Source organism: Lonchura striata, chromosome 5, assembly GCF_046129695.1.
Source record: "Lonchura striata isolate bLonStr1 chromosome 5, bLonStr1.mat, whole genome shotgun sequence".
Taxonomy (NCBI): Eukaryota; Metazoa; Chordata; class Aves; order Passeriformes; family Estrildidae; genus Lonchura; species Lonchura striata.
Genome location: NC_134607.1, coordinates 34866678 through 34877279, shown reverse-complemented (window position 1 = coordinate 34877279; position 10602 = coordinate 34866678). Strand labels below are relative to the sequence as shown.

At 38.2% G+C, this 10602-nt stretch overlaps 1 long non-coding RNA gene across 1 annotated transcript; it reads left to right on the top strand.

Annotated features, from left to right (window-relative positions):
• The first annotated feature begins 2363 nt into the window (after positions 1-2363).
• On the top strand, positions 2364-9648 carry LOC110477136 (uncharacterized). The gene is made up of 4 exons (XR_002466536.2): positions 2364-2406; positions 3302-3363; positions 4477-4664; positions 9528-9648. It is a non-coding gene; the product is annotated as an uncharacterized LOC110477136 (long non-coding RNA).
• The last annotated feature ends 954 nt before the right edge of the window (positions 9649-10602 follow it).

Below are 10602 nucleotides of genomic sequence, written 5' to 3'. Positions count from 1 at the left end.
TTTCATAGTGTCTACAAATCTGTTAAAAATCCTTCCAATTATGTCTCAATCCACCAAAAAAAACATACCAGCTTAAGAAAGGGTTTGCATTACTGTATTAAGTGTGGGAGTTGCTGCAATCAAGAGACTACATCTGAAAAAGAAACTGGAAAGATGCCAGTATAGCAGACACTGGGTAAATGAGACTCCCTACATGGGAGATATAAGGCAGGCAGCACAGGACATTAAAGATATTTGTGACTTTCAATACTTTTAAAAAGCCATGACTTCCCTCCTAGCAATGTCTGGACTGGACCTGTTCTGTCTTTAAATACAAAATTTGCCTGAAGGTTTCAAAAGAGAAAGTATTAATATTAGGTTCCAGCAGCCTAAAACAATTATTTTCAAAATAAATATAGCTATTTATAGACAGTGTTTGCTGTTATGTTTGTGAGAAGTTCTTCCTCAAGCTTCCTTAGTGCCCCAGGGTACTGCAACAATATTATTCTTCCTAGCCACTCATTAACAGCAGTAGAGTGGGGATTTTAAAGTGGTTAACAGGCAGACTCTTATGCAGAGCTTTCCCCACTATATGCAGTAACACATTACTCTTATGTTTACACTCATTACTCAGGTACCTGAAATCACCTTCCAGTCTCTGTCTGCAGCATACCTTTGCTAGGTATATTGGAGAGCATGCTCTCAGTGTTTTGGTATCTCTTAGCTGTTGAGGGATTTTTCTGCAGGTTGCCTTTAAATATCATTTTGCACTAGTTAAACAGATAATGCTCACAAATCTTTCATAGTAATTTAGGTCTTCTTTATACTTTAATGATTTACCAGTTTCTGGCTAGTTCTCACCTTCCTACCAGCTTCCTACTGGATCTGTTGTGGTATGAATTGACACAGCATCCAGTAATGGTCAGATCAGCCCCAAATACACAGCTAAATCAATATTCCTAGTCTAACTGAATTAATTTATTTATTTATAAGCATTTTTATATGGAAATTTGTTTTATTCTTTTGCTGCAATGTTGCTCGTTTCCAATTGATCAAGGTTTCTGACTCGTCTTTGACAAAGTTACAGGTTTCTAGCATAAAGAACCCCAAGAAGAAATGGCCTCAAGTTGCTCTGGGGGAGATCTAGATTGTGTATCAGGACAAATTTCTTTGCAGAAAGTGCTGTCAAGCACTGGAACAGACTGCCCATGGAAGTGTTAAAGTCACCATTCCTGGAGGTATCTAGAAAAGGTGTTAGGTGTGGCACTTAGGCACAGGGTTTAGTGGTGGACTTGGCAGTGTTATGTTACCAGTGGACTTGATGTTCTTCAAGGTCTCTTCCAACCTAATCTGTTATATTCTATTCCATTTGATTGTTTCTTGTTAGTTTCTTTTAACTGATTGCTTGAAGAAAAAAAAGATAATAAAATTTCCACCAAAATTAATATTGGAAAAAAACAGCTCCTAGAGAAGACAAATTTTCCTGCAAAGGGTGGTCCTCCTCAGTATTTAAGAAGAACTTTCACTAACATAGTGGAACACTCCTGAGGAAAGGGCAGTAGGGTATAAACCCTTGCCCAGTGACAGATGGATGACATTCCTCATAACATATTGCTTTTCATCTTATCAGTCATTTGTTCAAGAACAGAAGCCACTTTTTGAGTTACAAATGGCATCCTACTTTCATCTGGATTTTTTTCAAAACCTTCAAGCAGGATGTTTGCTAAAGCCAAAGCTTCTTACTTTACAGAGCTTACAAATATGCAGGGGAAACATGGTGGCATTTTTATTGCCTTGGGTATTTCTATAGGTTAACCTGGCTTCCTGAACACACGTAACTTCCCTTGATCAACACAGAAGTTAATCTGACTCAAGATTTTGTGTCACAAAGAGAGGTCTCAGTCTTCAAACTCTTTCTTGGGCCTTTGCGATTGTTTTTAAAGTACCAAACTAACCCTTTCCTGCTACTTCCCAAACCTTGATCTCAAATACAGCGTTCTGAATGGCATTCTATAGTAAATCATCACTCAAAATGGATTCAACATCAGTGCTCGCTCTGGGCAATGAAAAACTGCTTTAAGATATTTTTATCACCTGACTGCCATGCAAACATGCTACATCTGTGAACACAAGAACTTCTGGGCAAAGAAAATTTCATACTCGCCAAAACGTACAAGTCTCCATCCTTACGTGCTGTTAACCCCAATATCTCACTTTACGTGTTATTGACCCTCAGAGATTTGTAATTCCTCCATTTGTCTGAACAAATTCCTTTCTCCTTCCAACAGACTTTGCTGAGAAACCTCCAGTAGAAAATTTACTCAGTAGTAAGTCTTGCTACAAGGTGATGACAGCGGATCCTTAACAGAGAGCTGGCATCCTACAAAGGTGAAAAGAAATCATGTCTAGAAGTCAACCTATCTACAGGTATATTGGACACAATTTCTTGTCCAAATTCTGAAACCTGCCATGAAAAATACCTCTGGTCTCCTGATCTTCTTTGAGTTCTTTTGGAGGTGTTGTTTCCTATCTGCCCTGATTTAGATATACTTTCGGGTTTTTTCATTTTTTTTTCTTTGAGCCTCGCTTTTCAGTAATACATGACTTTCCACATCTCTTTTATCTTTTACTACTTTATCTTTTTCTCTCCTCTTATTTGTTTTCTCAACATTTTTCTCAGCCCTTCCAGTTTCCCTATCTCCTATTTCTTTCACCATTTCTCTCTCCTATTTCCCTTTGCTTTAAATTTCCTCAGCCTCCTTTTCTCCATCTTTCCCCACTTCTATTCGCATCATGATTTCCAACCTGCAAAGAAATGCTATCCTCACAGGCTCTGCAGCACTCTTTGATCACCCTATAGCCTCTGTGAGCAAGCTCCTCCAGCAGTTCCAGTGCTCCAGGTAACCCAGAGAGTCCAAGGAGGTTGAGAGGCACTTGCGCTGCAGCAGGAACCAGAGGGGGGCTAGCGTTGCCCTGAAAGGTGAAGCAGAGAGGGTCAGTTTGCCAAAGCAGAGAGATTGGCAAGAAAATATGGTGCCAGCCACATGCTGCCTCATTCCTGTTCCCCCAATTAAAGCAGCCTGTAGGGAAACTAGCATGCCACTGTAGTGCACTGGTGTATTGACCCCTCCGAGTGCTTGTTAGTGCTCACCACACTCAGCATTTCCTCTCCCTGATTGATAGGACAGTATGTGTGTGTATGGCAGAGAGCAGATTCATTACAGCACATTAGCCAGACAGGCAGACAAATGCCCACAGGGGCAGAAAAGCTGTAAGGAATAAATAAAAACTTTATTATTTTTCTAAAACTTCTTTTCCCCAGGCTACAGTGAAGAATACTGGAGGAACAGGAGAGTGGAGAGAGTCCAGAAGAGAAAGGAAATGGTGAGAACTGGAAGGAAAGTTTATTAGCAGTCAAAGAAAAGTTTAAAATACTCATTGTTGTATTCAGAGTTTGAATCTCTATTTATATTTTTATTTTCAGTCCCACTGCAAACTAGGAAAGAAAGATTCAGTGCATCAGATACCAAGTTATCAGAACATTCCTGATGTAACATGTCTGAAATGTCTGAAACCTGGCTGCTCCATTTATTGAAATTTATAATTCCTCAGTTTTAAAAATGAAAAACAAACCAGTACCAGCATTTATCAACAGCTGCCACCATGTGGTATTTAAAATAACATAATTACTTGCAAATAGAAAGAAATATGGTGGCATCACCTAATCTGTCCAGTGATGGGTTTTTAGCCTCCACTTGGTAACTCAGCTCACAAGAGGTGATGTGGCTGTGGGGCAGCTCTGCACCCCTGCATACACTCTGCTAGGGCCAAGAAGTAGATAGCCTGTGCAAAATTGTCCTGGACACTGCAGCCACTGTACCAAACCATTTGCCCATCACCCAGCCCAAAGTCCACAACTGCCCCAGGCCATCAACAACCGTGCATGTAAAAAGTGCATTCCCAAATGGCTGCTGCCAAAACTTTTTCTGCTAGGCACATATTTACCAGGGTGCAACATCCTTTTTGCTTGTGTCATGAGATGATGCCTGCTCTGACAAGGGGCAAGAAAGCAAAAATGGAGCTGCTGGATTCTGTTTTCACTGCCCACTGGCTGGATCTTAGCCTATCTGCTGTCTGGAAATACACTGTGGTGTTGAAAGACAACTTCAGAAACATTCCATTATCCAACAGGAAGATAAAGTGCAAATTGTCAGCCCTGGACAATTAGAGAGTTGATTCAAAGATTAACGATTTAAAGAACAAAATTTGAGACAGCACAGGGACAAGATTTAGTTAGTTTTATACCTTAGTATTTGCTTGCTTGAGTCCTATTTATTTTTTAGAACATTGTAATTCCAGCAGCTTCATTCTCACCTCTCTCCTGATTTCATTTAGGTGCACTCCAAAATGAGCTAAATGTGTTACAATTAAGATTAAGAATAGCTTTCAGCAGATAACACAGCATTCTGAAATCTGTTTTGTAAATATCTAATATAGGTACCTCTGAGATTGCTGGAGCTTTGTTTGATGAAAAGTGTGTTCCCACTGGAAAAAATCCATTGAATGCAGGATGCTGTGAAACTGGCATATGACACTGTGAATAATGTGCATGGGCTTCTTCTCGAGGGTGCCTGTCTGGCCACTTTTGATCCTGTAGCTTTCCTCTGAGCTGAAACTGTAGTCCAGTAAGTGCCTGCAGCATTGCTTTATTTTTTCCCTTCCCACTATTCGCAGAGCTGAAAAAATCACTATAAAACACACACACAAAATAGAAGCAGCAATTTAATTCCTTGAACAATATACATCTACTATTAAAAAAAAAATTAAAAAAAAACAAAACACCAAAACAAAACTTCAGTATAAATCCAAATTAATATTATGGTTATAGGGCACCCATAAGAACACAATCCTTAATATAGTACTGGAAAAAAAAAAAAAAAAGAAAAAAAAAAAAAAAAGGAAAAAAAAAGATGAGAAGAAACAGTTGGCATTCAGTTAACAATCATGTTTGGAGGTTTGTGACTGACTTTGTTATTCCAAGGGAAGCCAGGTACCAGGCTCTTGGGATTAGGTACAAAGGCAAGAAAAAAGTGGACACGTATGAATCTCAAAGGTGACTGCTGGGTTAATAAAACAGTCTGTTTTCTGTTCACCCACTCTTCCTCTCAGTGTGCAAGTACATTAAAATATGTCAAAAGGAAAGCCATTTGCTGGAGAAAAATAATTCAGCTAAAAGTCCAAATTTCCAGCTGGTGTGTTGCCTTAGTGTGTGCAAGTGCGCTAACAAAGTGACCCACACATCTCACTGGATGAAAGTTGGTATCCTCATTAAAGTAGAAACAAACACTTGAAAACAGGAACAACTGCCAGTTGAAAAAAGGACCACAATTGAAATGAGAAGCCTTCATTTTTCCCCATTCTGTTTCCCACTTGCTCTATAGCAGATACTATATATATATTTAAGTAACTGCTTTAAAAATAATGAAAGAAAAACTGATTTTGTATGCAGTAACCATTTGCTGGAGGAATTGCATTGCTAACAACCATCCACATTATCATCGTGTGTTTAGAAGAAGAAATATTTTCACAGTCCAGTTTCTAAACTGCCACATACAACACAACGGTTGGTTCCTGCAAAGAGTCACCCTTTCAAAAGTGAGTAGCTCTGGGGAAGAAAACCTTATATCAGAATTGCTCACACTAGAAAGTGATTGTAGGATCAACCTCCAACCCTTTAAAATAAAAGCACGTTTATAGTGGCATATACTGCCTTTGCCCCAGGAAACACAATGAGACTTGAACACAATCACTAATTCACTGCACTGTGAACATTTTATGTAATGTGAACAGCACGAGACATTAGATCTTCCTTGGCCCAGGCCCTGGCAGAAAGCACTATTAGATAAACAGAAAGCAAAATGAGGGAAGTGGTATACCACAGTGTGAGCAGCCTTTTGTTTATTGGTGACATGATTTTCCCTGGGGGTGAAAAGAAAAAGAAAAAAAAGGAGTAAAGAAGTATTCTAAAATCTCTAATGACCTCAGCAGAGTTTATTATGATGAACCACAGAATCCCTTCATGGGTGAGGTTGGAAAAACCTCTGTGGATCATCTAATTCAACTGCCCCATTCAAAGCCAGATCAGCCAGTATGTTGCTCAGGGCTGTGTTGAATTTCAAATATCATCAAGGACAGAGATTACACAGCCTCTCCAAGCAAACTATTCCAGTGTCTGATCATGTATACACTAAAAAAGTAAATTTTCTTATGGAATTGAAATTTCACCCATTTCAGTTTGTGCCTATTGCCTCTTGGCTTATCATTGGGCACCTCCAAGACCCTTTTTTAGCTCCACATTTTTGCTCCCCATCCCATAGGTGTTTACACACACAAAGGTCATCCTGAGCCTTCTGTTCTCCAGGCTGAACAATGGTAGCTCTCTTACTCTCTCAAAACTCACAAGTTCCAAGCCCTTCACCATCTTTGTGGTCCCTTGCTGACTCCAGTACATCCATGTCCCTTTCCTACTAGGCAACTCAGAACTGGAGCCAGCCCTCCAGCTGTAGCCTCTCCAGTGCCAAGAGGAAAAATGCAGTTATACACTGTGGTTTCTTAATGCACGCAAGGAGAGGCTGTTGGACTTTCTTTCTGTTGAAAGGGTGTGCTGTGGGCTCATAGCCCACCAGAGTCCCCAGGACCTCCTCTGCAAAGGTGCTTCCCAGATAGCCACAGACAGAACAAGGACCTGGCTTTGTCTGTCACTGCACCTTCAGTTAAGGCTCTGATATTACATGCATCACAAAAACTACATCATTGCTTCTCACAGCAGCCTCTTCTAATAGATACAAGCAAGAGAAAAAGCTGAGGAACAGTCTAGCTAACACATCTGTGCTGATTCAAAAACAAAATGAAATAAAGTACTCTATTTTCTAACTGCTGATGTTGTTCCTTGGCCACAGAGATTTCTGCCATACACAAGCTTTGATCCATTGTTCCTGTATTATTTACCAGCTCTACAGGTACAGCTCTCTATACTCTACAGCATGGTCAGCTCCAGACTAAAGCTCAGCAAAAACTGAAGACTTCCCATGTTCCCAGAAAGTCACCCTGTTCTTGTATCAGAGCATCAGGCTGCCTTAACCATGGGACCAGCTGGTGCTGCTTCCCAGCTGTTCTGCAGTATGAACCATTTCTCTTCCTTACCTCCCTGGCCCTCTCTCCTATTTTGGAGAGAGTACTTCAATGTGAATACCTGCAAAGTTCTGAAATATGAAAAATGAGAAAATGGCTTTACCTGCCCTTTCTGGCCACCACAGTCTTATCATGGCTGTTTGGTGACCACACTTGCATACTGAAAATGTAATCTTGCGGTCCTTTTGCAAACTAAACTCCCCATTGACTGATATGTCTTTGTATTAAAAAATTTACTGGATATGCAGAGCAGCAGTTCTGAACAAAGGAATTTAGTCATTTTTCTTTTAGTTTTCCTTTCCAAAAATGCCCTAAGGCAGTCATCTATTTCAGTCAATGGAAGGCTGAAAATGTTCAATCAAAAAAAATCTATTTTTGCACAATAGAAACATAAAAGACATCTAAAAGCTGCAAATATTATTTTTGTACACATTGAGGACCAGATGTCTTCACATTTCATTGACCTTTTTGTTAACTCTTTACTTGCCTACTTTTTGCCTGGAGCTACTTTTGACAGTGAAGAAATACGTGTTTATTAAGGAATACATACTTATGATCTTTTAGTTACATTATTGGGGAAAGAGGACACAGTTACATATACAAACATTCATTATAAAAGACATATAAAAATGTCAAACATTCTTCCATTTATAAAATATGTATTAATCTGAGCAATTTTACAATTTAAAAAATTTTAAAAAGTTAAAATAATATTTTGAAACTGAAATCCAACCTAACTTACATGGTTTACACAATATCTTACAAGTAGACACACAAATAGTAAAACCTATTAATTTCTACAGCAATTTCAAATACAAGTTGCTTTATTCAAAAGTGATTAAGTAGTACCAGGAAACTTTTTTAAAATCATGCAATATCTTTTATTTTTTATAGCTTTGGGCTTTTAGTCAGATCATCAAGTCAAAGAATTCCAATGGAAACAAAAAAAATTTGAAAGCTCTGTTAAAATTAAAACTATGTATAAATTATTTCAAAGTAAAAGGTATCCTCAGAAATTTGCATGAAGGTTAGGTTCAAGTGCAAGGTAAATATGTACTGGTGTGGAAATATACAAATATAATCCATTATATCCTTAACTCCAATCTGTAGCAATGGCAACCAATAAACATGTATTTATGATGGCAGCAGTTTAGCCCTTGCCACTCCAGTAAGAGATTGATGTTTAAAAATTCAATACACTTTATATAATGAAAAGTCTGGCTGCCTTTTTTTTTAATTTCCAGTTTGAGTAAAATATAAGATGCAGAAATTCTGAAAAAGAGAAGTTTTACACTCTACAAAGGGCATAGGGAAATAAATAGGATGAGTTCAAATACTAAGTGATGAAGATAATAAGGAAGTTTACTTTCTTGAGAATTGGAAAGCTAATTCACTAAAACAGAATTTCAGAAATGTGGAAAAGGCAATAAAAGACAGGAATGAGAACTAGTCAGACAGCTGCATTAAGTTAAAAGAGAGGACTCTAAGAAGATTTGGAAATACAAATCCGGATGCATCACATTCTGACTCAGACAAAAGCCCTGCCATAGAACACTAACACCTAAGAATAACACCTAGAATACTCTAATGAGCAATACATAACTTCTTGAGCAGCCTATACCAGAAAGATTAATGAAGTGGAAGGAAATTAAATGAAAGTAAACAGCAAGTATTAATAAGGGACTTAGGATCTGACCTATGAAGAAAGCTGAAAAGAATTACATGATAAATACTTCTAACATATATATTAACATATATAATTCTACCATATATGTATATGCTTTTAACATACATACTATATATGTAATGAAATATATAATATATATAATAAAATATATATAATATATATTATATATTTTAAAATATATATTAAAAGCATGCATCCTGAGAAAGAAACAACCATTACAAGAAGAAAATAAGTTATTCTTGTAATTATGGTGATATTAAGACTATTAAGGAGACTATCACAACAACTCTTCATAGAAAATATGGAAAACAGGGATATACTGTTCAGAAGGGGGGAAAAAAAAAGTGATATAATCCCCACCACTTGATTTGTTTAAATTGAGACTTGGCAAAACATTAGTGAAGTTATTGTACAGTAGGTCATGATCCTGTATTGGCAGGGGATGGACAAAATGACCTAGCAGGTCTTTTCCCTCTCAATCTTCTTTGATTCTAAAAGGCTCTAAGTCAGATGCTTCCATCATTTGTCTATAAGATCAGCAGAGCTAGAGCTACCACAGGGAGACCAGTGAGGGTGAATGTAGACTGGCTAATAAAATATCAGAAGCCCATAAAAGTCAAGAAATTCTTTCTCTTTTATTGTTATAAATATATAAGTATCTTATTTTCAGGGTTCAGTGTGAATGACTGCACAGAAAACTAAATTTTTAAGACATTAAAAAGCAAAATGCAGAGGGATCAGGCTGGAGTAGCAGCAAAGAAAATGTGCAGTCCCCTGCCATCAACTTTTTGAAAATGCAAGTCTCAAAGGTAAGGGAGTAGCAGGATTTCATGCACAAACATTTTTTCCCAAATTCCATTCTCATAGAAACAAGTTTTTGAATAAAAGCTCCTACCAATAGTTTCATTGATGCCTATCTATGCTATTTCCAGTTTTTCTTTACCATTTAAAAGTATTAGAAAATGTTTGAGAAATAACCTAGAACCAAAGAAAGCTATTTCATTTGAGGATATTCCAGAAAAATCTGGTGACCCTGGTGACAATTAGGGTTTCTTATAATTAAAGCAGGAGGTGGTGAAACACAATAGCAATAGCAACCCACCTGGCCTGGGTCTGCTGTGAGCACAAACTCTGAGCACCATCCCTGGAGTTCCCGAGGGCTTCCTACCTCCACTCTAGGTCACAAGAGTGTTCAACTGCCTTGGGTGTCAGGCTTACAGCATGTCAATGGGACAGCTAAATATTACTGCTTACATCCCCATTAAGGCTGTGTGTCCCTTCTGCAGGAGTGTCCAGCCTAGTGCAGAAGTGTAAAAAGACAGAGAAAAGGCAGCATCAGTAAGTCTCCAGCCACTGACACTCAGAAATGGGGGTGTCTGTGCATGTGGCCACCCTATTTTGCCTCCTCCTCAAGCTGAAGAGAAGCCCTGTGATTTGCTGTTAGCTTCATCTGAGGTCACTTACTGCATTCACATGAGGAAACAGAGAAGAGCATCTCTGGGGAGAGAACATGGAAAGAGCCACACAGGATAAAGTAACAAAGTCTCTTGTAAGGTAACTCCTACTTTTTCTCTTTTCCAATGTATAACAACTAAATACTGTCACCTTTTTAGCATTATCTTAATGATAATTAGCCTATACACACTTGTATTCTATGATATTATTGGTTTGAACTTTTGGCTGTGTTTTTTGAATGTGTGCATGCACACTCATGTAAGCACAAGCAGATTTTTCTACCTAAACTA